The sequence below is a fragment of the Rhipicephalus sanguineus genome, chromosome 7 (genome assembly GCF_013339695.2).
Source record: "Rhipicephalus sanguineus isolate Rsan-2018 chromosome 7, BIME_Rsan_1.4, whole genome shotgun sequence".
Lineage (NCBI taxonomy): Eukaryota > Metazoa > Arthropoda > Arachnida > Ixodida > Ixodidae > Rhipicephalus > Rhipicephalus sanguineus.
Window position 1 is genome coordinate 146,207,340 of NC_051182.1, and position 15,475 is coordinate 146,222,814.

At 47.0% G+C, this 15,475-nt stretch overlaps 1 long non-coding RNA gene across 1 annotated transcript; it reads left to right on the plus strand.

Moving 5' to 3' along the window:
* Positions 1-11,225: 11,225 nt before the first annotated feature.
* On the plus strand, positions 11,226-12,673 carry LOC119399120 (uncharacterized). The gene is made up of 3 exons (XR_007416753.1): positions 11,226-11,329; positions 11,655-11,731; positions 12,521-12,673. It is a non-coding gene; the product is annotated as an uncharacterized LOC119399120 (long non-coding RNA).
* Positions 12,674-15,475: the final 2,802 nt, after the last annotated feature.

Consider the following 15,475-nt stretch of genomic DNA (forward strand, 5'->3'; position numbering starts at 1 on the left):
CCCAACGACACGCAGAGACCAATGACGCTGGCGAAATAGCGATAACTTAGCAACGCCAAGCAGGAGCCTTCCCGTTCATTTAAATTTTACGGCGGTGGCATGACGCCATAAGTTCTGCTCAGGTCACGTGACTTTGCCGGATGTGACGTCAACCGGAAGTTCCGCTCCTGCACTCATTAGGATACGGAAACGCGCCTCAAGTAACCTGTTTCTTTTCTTTCTTTTTTCTTTCCAGGTGGCCTATACCTGCTTTCACCCATGAGCCCATGTATATATACGGCATTAATACAATATGTAAGTTTCTTCTTTAGGTGCGAAGCACCTTATGCGCTCGGGATGTCGGCGTCTCCTGTCGTCGCAGTCCGTCACGGTGTTAGCCGTGTCACCCGTCACGGTAATGCAAGTGACAAATAAGACGGCGCGTTGGCTCAGGAAAAGCTGTGCTTCTGCGATGGGCGCTGGATGCTGTCTGTAGCAACGAGGGGACGCTATCCTCTCATCGCTATTGACGTGTCCCTACGGGAAACACCAGTGCTTCGCACCTCTCCAGGTCTCACGTTAATGGAGCTCTCTTGTATAGTTAGTGTATAGCATAGCGACGGGTGGGAAAGGAAGTGAAGATGAGGAGGAGAGAAAATAGGGGGGCAACGGCCCCAGCTCCGCCGCATCCTTAGTCTTCGCACTTAGACGCGTGAGGGTGGCGACTCGGTGTCGTAGCCAGGGCCGAGTTTATTCGCCTTGCGCGGGTTTTTTTCGCTTTGGTAACGTTTTGGACAATCTTGTGGATAATTTAAAAGTTAGACTGCCGTACTCTACGAAGCTATTTATCAAACTGAGGCGGCAAACGCATAGCAGTACCGACATATCATTTTGTGGCACCGATGTAGGAGCAGTTAGTCAGATTTAGCCAAAGCTAGCCGACATACACAATGAACCAGCGGGCTTTAAACAAGCTGTGAACCGTTTTGCTTTCAAACTTAATAGTATAGAGCAGGACAGGGCAAAATGGAGATTATAGGGAGAGGTCTTCGTTCTGCAGTGGGCATCACATAAGCTGCTGATCGTATAGTGTATATACCGTATTGTTTATAGTTTCGTACAACTTAAATGTCCTTCTTTGCTTTGCATCACTAATGAGAGCAAGGTGGAGAGTGAGTGAGAGCCAGAGAATAAATGTATATTGGAGAGCAAGCGAAGTTTTTCGTCCACTAGAAATCTTGCTTTGTTCTTCAAGTTTATTTCAGAAAATAATTTTTCAATTCTGAAACACTGGTGTAGTTTTCATAGCACGCTTCGTGTCTAGGAAAAGCAAAATGAATAAGAACATTGCGCAGATTAATAATGCAACATGTCTAACGTATTGACGGCCCGCGGTGCAGAATCCGCCTCCCTCATGGTGCCACGGCGCACGCGCCCTTCCCCTAGCGGAATAATCGCGAAACACCTATTGATCACGGATGATTTCGTTCTGGCGATACCAGCTGTCCCGGCGCGTACCAGAGTCCTACCAATATGGCAGAGGGTAGCACAGAAGAAAGTAGAAGGCGGGTTTTATCGTGCGAACTAGCCCCTTCCGGCGTTCTTGTCACGCGTGTGGGATGCTGTACAGCTGCTTAAACTATCGTAAAATTGATTACCTTTTTTTTTTTCGCAGTTGTACCGTACCCGGTGTTCGCATGGGCCTACATGCACAGCAAGAGCAAACTGTGAGTCCAGGCTGCTATCGCTGCAGTCGACAATTTCATTTATTTTTGTTAAAGAGCACCGCCATCTTGGGCTCTTACACGAATGGATTATCAGTGTTGCGTGTCGTGAAGTCAAATTAACGGGTCGCGAAACGCGTAATGCATACGTACAGCCGCTTTCGCGTGTATCAACGTTCTAGTAGCGCTGGTCATACAGGAGTTGTTACGGATACAAAACGGCAGCGCTAACAGCTCAAGATGGCGGCACTTAAACGCACCCGTGAAGTAGTCTGAAAAATCTGTAAAGATCGCATTGTATAATAAGTTCTAGGTCTCTTTAGGACGCTTGCATCATAACTGGGAGGATTTGTTACTTTATTGCGATAGCAATTATATGACCGTTCCAGGAGCATTTTGCCGTCGGCGTTGGTGTCGCCGTCATGTTCCACATAAAGTAAAAATTGATAACGTCACCCCGAGCGTCGTATGTGCTATGCGCGAGTGAAAGTGCGCCAGGGGGAGGGAGGAGGGCAGGTTTCACCGCAGCGTCCCCTGTCCTCCTCACTTGTTGGTCGAGTACTCAAGAAAAAAATAATTCGGCAGATCCCACGTACCGTGGAAATCGATGTTATGCGAAGCATGCGCGGGATGGTGACTGTGGCATAATTTTTCATGTTGAGCGAAAGGTTACGGAATGACGCTAGAGAAATGTGGAAGTGGTATAAACACACCCATATGCAGGAGGGTCGCATATGTAATATATAACCAGTTCTTCACAGTTCCGTAACGATGCCAGCAGCAAAATGGGTGTTACCAACACCAGACTCCGTAAGCTGATATGTAGGGCTTATATTCCTAAATACTGGATAGTGCGAATCCCAACAGCACAAAGAAGAAACACAAAAGCACAGGACAGGCGTTACTCGCAACTAAGCTTCATTCAGCAAAGTTCCCCTGGATATACAAACAGCCGAGCGGCACACGCAGGCGCACTGCACGTACGTCACAGTCACAGTTGCAATTGTTAAAGCTGCGTTAGAGTTGCTATGCTTATACTTATCTGTTATGACGGGAACGCACGCACGTTTCACGAACCTGTGTTTATGTGTAGAACGGATTCTTGACAGCTCTTGAACAAGGTCATCATCACCGTGATCAGTGAGCACCAGCAGCTGGACCGGGCTTGTTAATTGGATCCGTTCGTGATCGCGGCTATGAGGGATCTAAGTGTAGTGAAGTCTCCTGGATGTCTCTTACGATGAAATGATCTATTCACGCCTCCTGTCCTGCACGTTGCAGCGAGGTCTTTTGATGCCCTGTCCACATTAAAGCCGTCTTTCACGCAGTATAAAGACCAGACGTTGTTGGGTCTTGATAAATCAATGTTGAAAACACCGGCAATGATGAGAGGCCTGGTTCTCTCGGCAGATTTATTGTAGGAAGCATTGACCCCGGTTTTGGCGTAATCAACGTGGTCCGCGTTGCGGACCACGCGAACGAGTGCATGGTAGTTGAGTGTCATCCAGGGGTGTTCTTTCGTCAGATTCCGCACTTTGCTTGTGTCCGCCACGGTGGTGTATCGGTTACGGTGCTCGGCTGCTGTCCCGAAGGTCGCGGGTTCGATCCCGGCCGTGGTGGTCGCATTTAGATGGATGCGAAATGCTAGATGCCTGTGTACTGTGCGATCTCGGTGCGCGTTAAAGAATACCAAATGGTCAAAATTAAAGTCCCAACAATTATTATTATTATCACTTTCCTTGCGTTTCAACGTGTTCGCGTTTACTGTGTTGGTTGAGACTTTGTATGACCTGCGGCACATACCTGCATAACATAAACTATGGTATGCGGGTATGTGCCACACGTGACCGAGGGAAAGGGTTCCATGACGTACGCGACAGGTATTTTGCGTCATTCATGTCATGACCAGTGAATCGTGTTCACCATAGACTGATCCCCTGCTATGCGAATCTTGGTATATTAAAAGGTATGAAAACGACCAGGAGAGCGCCCAGACGTAGAGATAGATAGATAGATACGTAGATAGAACCGCCCAAAGTGCCTGAGGTTCGCTAAGAAATGCTTCGCATTTAAAACAGCTTCACAGTGCATGTAAAAACGAAAATTAAGCGATGACGTGCTTCCCACAACGGCCCGCCTTTGGGTCCCCGGCTTTCTGGAGGTAAAGGTGTTAAACTTTTTTTCTTCTCCTTTTTTCCTCGCGAACCGCAATACTGTATTACATTTCAATTCTGCTTGACTACTTGACTTTGTAGATAATATCCCGTGCGATTATTTCCTTATTACACGTTTTGTCCTTGCTAGTGTTGTTGGCATCTTTTTTATTACCAATGCCGCATTAACAAATTATGTTGTATTGCACTTCTTATTATGCGATATGGTACAACGTTACTAGAACAAACTCAGTTTCAAAGCTCCGTATCTCCGCCAGCGGAGGAGGGTGGTCCGAACGGCGGTCGCGAGAACTAGCGGCGCTGCAGTTCCCTCTTGCGCCACTATCGGCGCGTCGTCTGCTGCCACGGCATAACGCTGCGGTCCGCCGCGCAGTTGCTCGCGGCAACTGCGGCAACTTTCTTTTTGTACTAGTTAAGTGGATACTTAGGTGGATATGCATAAGGTCGTCTGTATGCATTGGCCCACGTGCGTTGTTCATTGATTGGCTAAGAATCGATATTCGGTCTATATTGCCACGCCCACTTCTTGTTTTATTTTGATGTATTCTGATTTGACCAACAAAGAAGGTTATCAACGCTGTCCACGAAGCAGTGTTCGAGAAGCTTCGCGATTGTAATAGATCGTTTTGGTAAGATTGCGCGCTGCACGCGAATGTTCCAGCTTTGTCGAGAGATAACGCCGCCACCAGCGATATCGCTGGAAAGTTCGATAGCGCCTGTATAAAAGCCGACGCGCTTGACTGCTTGTCAGTTGATCGACGGTCGACGCTCTGTTCGCCGCTATCAGTGTATTGCTGTAGTTTGACTTTCAATTTCCCGGCCACAAGTTCGGTCAAATAAAGAGTTTCATCTCGTACCTGCTGACTGCTGCCTTCGTCGACGTCACGACCCTTTGACAATATTTGAGCTGTCTACATTGCACTTAACTTCCAAGCATAGGTGTCTCTAAGCGAATGAGGGTTTTCAGAGTAATTTTTATAACTATCACTACAATTTTAGCCGCTGCCATCTTATCTAGACCAAGAACAACCCAACACATTTGTAAAAGCCTTTATAGTGCACAAAGCTCGAGATACAAAACGTTCTAGAAAAAACAGTACTCATGTTTCTACAGTTTATTGAAAAAAAAACTTTCTCGAAAAACATTACCAACGCTTTGCAATGTTTACAAGACACGTTTTCGCGACGGTTAAAGGGATACTGACCCAAAATCAGAAAATTTTACGAGAACTCGGTAAATGAAATCTCAGTGTGCGATTACATCGAATAGATGTCTTCTCTGAGCAATTTTTTCAGCGGATAGTTGTATTTTTGGTGTCTCATCTTTCTACGTCGCATCCTTCTACGGTACCTTAATTAATTCGAACAGATCGGCCGTGATGTGAGCACCGAGCACTTATTCGCGCGTACTCTGTCGCTAGAAGAGTCGTCAGTATTCAACTTCACCGAGCAGATGTTCCATGCCCGCAGCACTTTACACTGTACGACAGCCGTTTGCGTTTCGTGCTGTAGCCGTTCACTACGCAGTTAACTGCTCGTCAACTACAATATCTTTTGCACAAGTAAGTATCCCTTCCCGAAGCAAAGTGTGGGATTGGGCTAGTTGGTATTCCATTATTAAACTGCTCAGCACAAAAAATTTGACGCTTTGCAATGTTTACAAGACACGTTTTCGCGACGGTTAAAGGGATACTGACCCAAAATCAGAAAATTTTACGAGAACTCGGTAAATGAAATCTCAGTGTGCGATTACATCGAATAGATGTCTTCTCTGAGCAATTTTTTCAGCGGATAGTTGTATTTTTGGTGTCTCATCTTTCTACGTCGCATCCTTCTACGGTACCTTAATTAATTCGAACAGATCGGCCGTGATGTGAGCACCGAGCACTTATTCGCGCGTACTCTGTCGCTAGAAGAGTCGTCAGTATTCAACTTCACCAAGCAGATGTTCCATGCCCGCAGCACTTTACACTGTACGACAGCCGTTTGCGTTTCGTGCTGTAGCCGTTCACTACGCAGTTAAACTGCTCGTCAACTACAATTATCTTTTGCACAAGTAAGTATCCCTTCCCGAAGCAAAGTGTGGGATTGGGCTAGTTGGTATTCCATTATTAAACTGCTCAGCACAAAAAATTTGACACGGTACGCATAGAAAAGACGAGGACCAGCGCTGGTCTTCCTCTTTTCTATGTGTACCGTGTCAAAGTTTTGCGCTGAGCAGCCCATCCCCGAGCCGGCGAGTGTAAAATATTCCACACATCTTGTTCAATACCTCGTCTTAAAATCTCTCGAAAATCCACTGCTGTGAAGGCATAGCGACAGCTGACAACTGATCGAATGTCAGTGTGATGCAACTCTCATTCTCGGTAGCGTATATATGCAATCGCCTGCCTTTCGTTTTGCTGTTCTATTTCTGGCGGCTTCTCCAAGTTGAGCACTGGGCTTTCGCGGGACGCCGTGCGTTTTTTTTTTTTTGGGGGGGGGGGGGGGATTTGCGCCTAAACCCCGAACATTTTGGCTTTGAAATGTGGGGTGGAAGTCCTGGGAACAAGCGCGGCACGGCACCTGGCGCGAGTTCCCACTTTCCACGTGGGATAAAAACTGCTTGTCCCGCAACGACACGACGATAGTGCTTTACAATGTTGTCACTCTCAAAATGAACGTCACAGACCTTGCATTTCGCAGTAAGCTTTCTATCTTTGCCATGCAAAGCTTGAATGGCGTAGGGTCTTTTGCAGGTCCGAAGAAGTGTCGTGAAGCGGAGTCGTCGTTGCGGTAGCCGCTCTTGCAGCCCGGCGCAAAGCAAGTCGGCATACCGCACTGTGAATCTGTTCAGCCTCGTTACGCTTCGTACATCACTTCGTACAAGACGCTAAGCCCGGTCAAGAACAGTCGCAAAAATGACGAGCTAACAACGCGCAGACGACGCTGTAACCCACGTGCGCTCGTACATCGGCGGCGCCGATCACAAGCGCCAGCCGCGGGAGCTAGACGTGACTGCAGCGCCACTAGTTCTCACGACCGCCACGCGGACCGCCTCTCCGGCGGAGCTTTTAAACTGAGTTTGTTCTAGTAACGTTGATATGGTACATGACTGCTGTTCATGCATATTGTGTTACAACTACGGTAGTCCACTTTTTTGCACTGCCCCCCCCCCCTTCACGATGCCTCAACGGAGGCTTGTGAGGTATTTTGAAATAAATAAATAAATAAATAAATAAATAAATAAATAAATAAATAAATAAATAAATAAATAAATAGTTCGTGCATTACAACACCAGGGGTCATCCGCCTCCATTAGGGTCAAAAGGTTGCGTGGCCATAACTCTACACTTCAAACACTGACGCGACAGGCCCGCGTGAGTAGAAGTATGGGGCAGACTTGGCGGCCCCCTTAGACGATAAGGGGTCGCGGCTCCACCTCCCCCCCTTCCCCCTCACCCCTGGTGCGCCCGGCTATGCTTGCGGCGAAACTGTGCCACTTTTGTTTACCGAATCAAGTGTACTTAGCGGTTGTGTTCTCTTTCTGTTGGCCAGGCCGTTCAGCATTCCCGTCTACGGTCTGAAGATTATCCGCGAGCTCTTCAAGGCCATTGACTACCGCGGTAAGCTTCCTGACTGTGCTGCCTCTCCCAAGTGGCGAAATCTTTTATGCACAGGTCTTTTAAATGGTTTATGAGGCCATTTAAAAGAACTGTGCAACATTCTCGCGGCCGATAGGGAACCGCTCATTGGTGAGGAGTTAACTGATTGGCGTGTCCACATCGCAGCCCAGTGGTGGGTAGGCAAGGACAGCGCCTCCGAAATTGCCTACCAGAAGTTAGAAGACTGCGTAAAGGACATCGAACGAATCTACAAGGTATGTACTGTCCAAACGTTGTATTGTCACATATGTCGCACATGCAAACAGTCGGACGGTCTTTTATGCATTTGTTTAAGACGACTCGAAGGCGAAATCTACCTTCGCCTTCTTATTTAAGTCACGCTTCTATGAGTTACAGATTTCGGTGCCGGCGGCGGCACCATTCACGAAACACCCGGTGCCGGGGACAGTACAGAAATGCTGGTGTACACAAATAGTCCATCGAAGGTGCGCCGCGGTCAGAAGCGTATTTGTATGTGACGTTTTCCAATAACTGATGCACTCTCAATCGTGCGCATGTCAGCGATCAGCCGTTGATAATATTGAAATCTGATCTTTTATCATGCTAACTTGTCGTTTCACGTTTCCACATGCCATTGTTGCCTTTCATTGTTGCATTTCGTTCTTTCACGCATGACCATCCTTGGTGCCTGTAGCAACAGAAGTGTTGCGCTGATAAGCACGTGGACGAAGGTCCAATTCCCGGCATAGAGGAAAGGGAAAGTTAGGAGGGAGCATTTTTCAATGCGATAGAAAGGAAGAAAAATAGTATGGCAGGCACGCACACGCTATTGCTTGCCCCCGTTTTCCTGATAAGCGAAGGGCTCCTAACTTTTCTTATTCTCAATCGATTGTATTGTCATGTTGTCAGTATTGTAAGTGTATATTGACATATTGTCAGCGTTGCAAAGAATGGTGTTTTTCTTAACACAGTTTAAAATGGATTTGACTCTTAAAGAAAGTAAACAGATCTCCTCATTAAGAAAACAGCCTCCCTTACATCCCAAGACTTACACGCATCTGTGTGGTAATCTACAGATTAACGCTGATAGACAGTGTGATAGTTTCTCGCTTGTATGCAGATTACCGAACCAGTGGAGCGCTACGAGACCATCGCGGAGATCGCGGCTGTTCACGTTATCTTCAAGGTAAATGAATCGTCGGCGCAGGCCGTGTTCTGCAGTCAATACTCATCGCAAAAGGCATTGCCTTCAAAACATAGTCTAAGGGCTTTCATTGCCTTGCCGCGGGCTTAACATTTTTTGGCAAGTGGGGAGGATTCGACAGGAATCCAGCAGCCGGATGTCCTGTTCCAGCCACTGCCGACATTCTAAGGAAAGAAAAAAAGTGAGTACATTGACCCTTTATTGAGAGTCAATTGGCTAGCCACATATATGACTCTGTTTAAAGGTTTGGTTTGATTAGATTTATTCAATGCAAAATTGATACAGAATCGCCTTGGTGGACAGGACTAAAGGCTGAGTAATTGCCTGACTGGGTCGCGCCCCCTTAGCAGCAAAGCGGCTGCAGGAAACACCCTAGCAGACAGTAAAATAGGAGAACACGAGAGTACGTATTACTCTACGCGGGTTCCAAGATCAAACAAAACTGCGAGTGGAGAGCGCAAAAATATAAACATAACTCTCATTAGAGTGGTGGCGATACTAACAAAATTGCTTTCTTACAATCAAGCTATATGATGCAAAAGAAGAAACGTCTTGATTAAGGCATACTTATACAGGCCAAAAGCAGAAAGGAGTTCGTTAAACGAAATTGTATACAGGTTACATCAAGTAAATAAGAAATGTACTAGACAAATATGTACTAGACAGTCCCAAAGCAATAGTAAACAAGGTGTGAAAAATAAAACAAGACATCAGTGATTTCAAGATTATCAAGATTTTTTGCGAGAGACATGTGAACTCTCTTTGGCGATCACTACACTCTAAGAAAATATCGAGTAAAAAGGGCGTCTTTTTGTCCCACAACAATAATCATTTATTTTGCCTTCCTTTCCTTGCACTATCGTCGCGCGCCCGGCACTTTCTGGTCACGAACGACATGCGCGCTATCAGCGTGACATAGCATTCTTGGTAGGAAAGTGGCCAGCGCCGAGTTTTCAAGAAAGGAAACGCAAGCAAGCCAGATGAAGGTTATTGTTGTGGCACAAAAAGACGCCCTTTTTACTCGATCTTTTCTTAGAATGTATACACTCTCGGGAGAGTCGCGTGACCCAAAAGAGAGTAAGCGTGTCTCCTTAAAGAGAGTCATGCACGTGTCAAGTTTTATCTGTCTACTGGGAAAGTCAGGCAACAGGACATAGACGTACTCGCCATTGTGTCCGCACGAACGATGAAGACCAGGCACACGCTTAATTATAGACAAAAAAAAAGCACATAGTTTCAGATGCAGTATAGTTATCCGCTTGCGGCAAGCATTCCTAAAGATGTAATAGCAAATATGTCGTAACTCCTGCCGGGACGCCCCACGTCCATCATCTCTTTGAACACTATACAGTTGAACTGGTAATAACGAACACTGATATAGCGAATTATTGGATATAGCGAACTAAATGCGAACTTTGTTGGTCACGCCTTCATTTCACCATTTAACCCTTTTATAACGAAACCGAAAACACGAGAGACGCCGCGATTTGGCTGTAACGAAGATATGGTTGGTCCACGCGAGGCTCAAATTACAACTGCAAAGGGAGCATGAAAAGCAATATAAGCATTGAATTCTCAACAACATTGTTTGTAATCGTTTGAAAGGTTGCACAAATGTCGGCCATCCAGCGAAAAGAAAGTGCTAAAGAAGCACACCTCATTTATAGAGGGTTTGAAGCGTAGAATAATGCGTTGAATCTAGGATTTTTGTGTGAGCCAGATTGTCGATTTGTTAGAGCCTATTTGTATACCTGCTGTTACAACGAACATCGGGTGTAAAGAATCAATTTATGGTCCCGATTATGCTTCGTTATAGGTTGGTTCTACGGTATATACTGCCTTCGCCAAAACGATAATGCGTAGCAAAATACTTCACTCAGAAGCGATGTGATTGAACTTTAAGCAACAGGAATGCTTAAGTTACTATAAGCTCAGCGTTCGTGGCGTCTTCCCTGTCAACAGCGCGCAGAAAGGGCAAAAGTATATGTCGCGTCTTCAAAACGAGGATGCCGTGCCACAAAAGGTTAGGCAAGAAAAAAAAAAAACCTTCACACGGTCTTTTATGCATCCGCCAACGACTCGACAGCGATCTTCTTCTTAGTCGATGCTTTTGATCCTACGGCCCCCCCCCCCCCCTTCCCCGAAAGCTTTCGGCACCTGACATGATATTGCACTGCCTCCGGGATCAGAGGTAATGCAAGGTTTCTGCACTCACCTGATTTTACACTGTTTTGGAATGCCCACCATTGACCATGTGATGACATTGTGTGATGACGTCATCATATCACGTCATGATATGCGATATCAGCGTCCTCGTGATGACGTCACAAATTTTGGCGATATGACACAAAGACGAAGTCATATCTGATCACGTGACTTTCTGCATTCTTTGTGCTGACGCCGATGGTCGCTTTTCGCATTTGATGAGGCAGCTAAGGCTTTCGCCTTTATTAAGCCAGCATGCGCCTGATAGCAGCCGACCGTGCGCGCGTATGTTATGCCATCCCAGCGCGAACGTTCTTTTTATTCGCGCAGATGTACACGGAAGAGGTGGACATCAGCAAGAAGACTGCCGTGGACGTGCGACTACCGTTCTTCCAGACGGTCCACTCCACCACGCAGTTCTTCATTGCCCTTGCCTCGGTGCGTCTCTTCGGGAGGGTGTTAACATTTCGTCGAGCTCACGAGCTTACTGCTGGGAATGCAATGTGATAAAATCACGACTATCTATCTATCTATCTATCTATCTATCTATCTATCTATCTATCTATCTATCTATCTATCTATCTATCTATCTATCTATCTATCTATCTATCTATCTATCTATCTATCTATCTATCTATCTATCTATCTATCTATCTAAAGGTATCACCGCTTCTGAGGCAAGACATCTGGGCGTAAAAGTGTGCTATTAAATGCCAAGTGTTCTGTCAATTACAGTAGGTAACCGGCTTGATTTGCTGCGCAGGAAATGTGCGCCCGCACGAACGTGACCATCGCCAGCCTCCTGAACAAGGCGTTGGGAGCGAAGACAGCCGAGCAGAGGTAACTGTCTTTACGCATCGCGTGATTAAAGGCCACCTTAAAATTTCTCGTTATTACTCGATACAACTATGGTAAGTAATACGCGCCATAATTCAAGCGAAACCGCCTTGTCTGAAGGAAGCTATGGGTGCTTAAGGTCTACCATTCCCCAACGAGTGATTTTCTTCTACAAGCATTTCCCTCCCCCCGTCATACCGAACAACAAGTACACATACTTCTTGTGTTATGTGGTCAAGCAAGCTCGAGCTTCTCCGAGCAATCGGTGCTGAGCGCCGCCTTCCGCTATGCTTCGCCGGCGTACCGCAGATCGCGGAGGCCACGCTCCATGCTTGTGTGTTTGATCTCTGCGTCACCAGGTACCAACGCGCTAAGAAAGCAATCAGGTCGATCACGCAAGTGTTGTCTCAATACCGGGCCATGCCCCAAAACAGTGGCGTTTGGAAACTAGGTGTATAGAAGCGCGTTTGAACCAGTCGAAAGGCTAACCAAGCTGGGCGGCATGGCGCCGCCCCGGCAGGCTTTCGTTAAAATGTTCCATATTGCCTTGTCAGCGAGGAGCCAGGAAAAAAAGTTTAGCTGAGTGCGTCTAACCAATAATCTTAATGATGACCAAAAACCGCCAGGCTTGCTGTTCCCGCAAATACGTAGTATAATAGCTACAGAGTGTACGCTGACGATTATTGTAGGCAAACTCACACCATCACATGGTGTTCGTATGTACTTTTTTAAATGTCTCCATCCGTATCCACACAGTCGGCTAATTTGTGCAATTACCATCGCTTGCCGCAGGATGGAGATGCTGGCCACCCACATGCCGCAGTACACGGAGCACTTTGGTTGCACTGGATCGCAGAGGATGCGGGTCAGCAACCGCTACATGCAATGCCTCTTTTGGAACCGCTGACTTCGTTAATATACAAGTGTGTACGTTTAATGAGAATGAGTCATGCCATATATATAGCCTGTGTATTTTGCAGCACAATGAATAAAGATTTTATGCGTAGATTGAAATGTCTTGACGTCGCGAAGGCTTATTAAACAGCGGAGGTCGTGGCATCAGCGTGCCTTCCCCCTGCTTTCGCCAACGCTCCGCGCGCCCTTCCTCCTCTCTTACCAGCACCACCTGTGCTCGAGCGCGTGCTACCATTTGTCGATTCCTTTCACCGGCACAGCCAATCGACGCGCAGATTAATAATATCTGGGTTTTAACGTCCCAAAACCACCATATGATTATGAGAGACGCCGTAGTGGAGGGGTCCGGAAATTTCGACCATGTGGGGTTCTTTAACGTGCACCTAAATCTAAGTACACGGGCCTCAAACATTTTCGCCTCGATCGAAAATGCAGCCGCCGCGGCCGGTATTCGATCCCGCGACCTTCGGGTCAGCAGTCGAGCGCCATAACCACTAGACCACCGCGGCGGGGCCTCGATGCGCAGATTGAACTGTCTTAACGTCACGAAGGCTGAATAAACAGCGGAGCTCGTGGCATCGGCGTGCTTTCTCTCCGCTTTCGCCAATGCTCAGCGCGCTCTTCGTCCTCTCTTACTAACACCACCTGTGCTCGAGCGCGCGCTACCATTGGTCGACTCCTTTCACCGGCACAACCAATCGCGCCCCTGCTCTCTCCTCTCCACACTACCTGCTCCGCTCGCGCCATAGCTTCGCCTTTGCCCTCCTCTTCTGTACCCATCTTCACCCTCTCCTCATCGCTACCCTCTCTCTACCAGGCTCAGTTAGCTAGACTAGGCTTTCCCCTCACCCACTTAGCTTTACGCACGCTCTCCCTCTTCGTCAGTCTTCGCTTTCGCAGCTGGGCCTAGAAAGTACGGACGACGGATCCCCAGGGATTTGCCTCGGCTTTAAACAGCTCCGCTGGTAATTAGCTGCGTGTTTTTTAGTATCTCGCGAATGACGTAACGACATTATTGAAACTGCAGGCATCAGGCAAATTGTGACGTAGGCAGTGGGCGGAGATGTTCCGAGAAGCAGCAATCTCCGATGAGTTCCTTTTTCCCTGCCGCAACCTTCGCGTCGGTTGATATTGAAGTAAAAGCGTGAAAGTCTTCGCGGTGCACAGAACTTTCAATTACAGGCTTCGCAAGTCGCATGTCCACGAACATGTACCTGCTCAGAGGCGTGATTAACGTAAGGGGGCGAGGAGCACTTGGTGACGGGTGCCCTTCCTTCCCATCTCATTAACAACTAAAGTTTGACTAACGCTAACTTGAACAGCAACTGTCTCACTAGGGTCTTCCTGCACTTCTTACATTCACACAGCCACTCTTGGAGCCGTTCGGAACACTGCTAAGAGCGAATTCTCTGTCATTTAATGTCAGCAGCATTAATGCAAAATAAATCGCATGGTCATACACTTTGTACATTTATTTCTCTCTCTCAACGCAGCTAATATGCACAGAGCGATACCACGACCACGAAACAATGCGTATTCTGCGAAAAGTTTGCACATCGTCAGGAAGTGCCGGAAAAAAATTAGCGCAGCTTCCACCAAGTCGCGCAAGAATAGGTCCCAGCAGAACTTGTGGGGACGTTTCAGGTTTTCTTGTTAAAAATCTGTACAGAATGCTTGGGGCGGTCGGCGAGCACCTGCCGGTTCATGACGATAATAATTTTCTATCTGCGACACGCGGCAAACATCCACCATAACAGCTGCTGAAGCAAATCAGGCACTGCTGAAGCAAATCTCGGAGGCCATGTAGGAAGAAGCACGTGGTTGAGGCCTGCGCCGCCAGGTGCCGCAACGATGCCAGCTGCTCGCAAGAAAACTGTCCACTCTTTCAATGAATTCATCCAATTTCCATTGAATATCCCGACATTTATAGGTCCTTATCTTAAGTAAACTTATCTTATCCTTATCTTAGAGGAGTACTGACACGATTTTGAAGTGCAGCAAAACAGACGTTTTTGGTTTCCTTGGCATGTAGTGTTAACGCTCTCCCCACACCGCATCCGGGAAACACGTATAAACATTTAAGTTTGATTTTAAAGTTTTCATCTCCCAGCATTTGTAAGGCAGCTTCGCCTCATGGAGAGCCCTATGACGTTTCAAGTCAGCTCAATTGGTTTGCGAAGTCTGGGTCCTGCATGCAGCCTAAATCACAGAAATCGCTGTCGGAGGCACTGGACGACAGTTCACTATTCATGAACCACGTTCGACTGACAGCAAAGGACAGCAGGTTTATATTCGTGGTTTGCCAGTCTGCCCGTGACGTCACGAGCAGACTTGACCACGTCACTATGAAGCCGCCCTCTTGAAACCGACACCGAAACTGCTGGTTGAAAGAATCGGTTATTAAAAATATTGCAATGCATCCCCAGCACCACGACACTCTTTTTAGGGTTCTCGACACCCGTGCTTTCATTTAGAGCAACAACCCGAACAATTTTAAAATTCATGTCAGTACTCCTTTAAGTAAACCAGAACCATTGATTTCACACCAATTTCATTTTTGCAGCGAAGCTGTCTTAGCGTGTATACCCTGTGCCGCCGTCGTAGTAGTGGGCGTCACGCAGGTCACGTGACCATAGGGGGAGTGAATAAGGAAATAAATAAAACGAAATGATCGCGATGACGCTCGAAATGGCGATGGTATATATGATGCTGCTCGATCACACAGTCGCATGCTTGTGGCTTCACTGTCCGCACATCGTGGAACTGGCTGAATTAAAAAAAAAGAGGCGTCGCTTTAAATACATGACTTTACCGTAGATATCCACGTTTGTG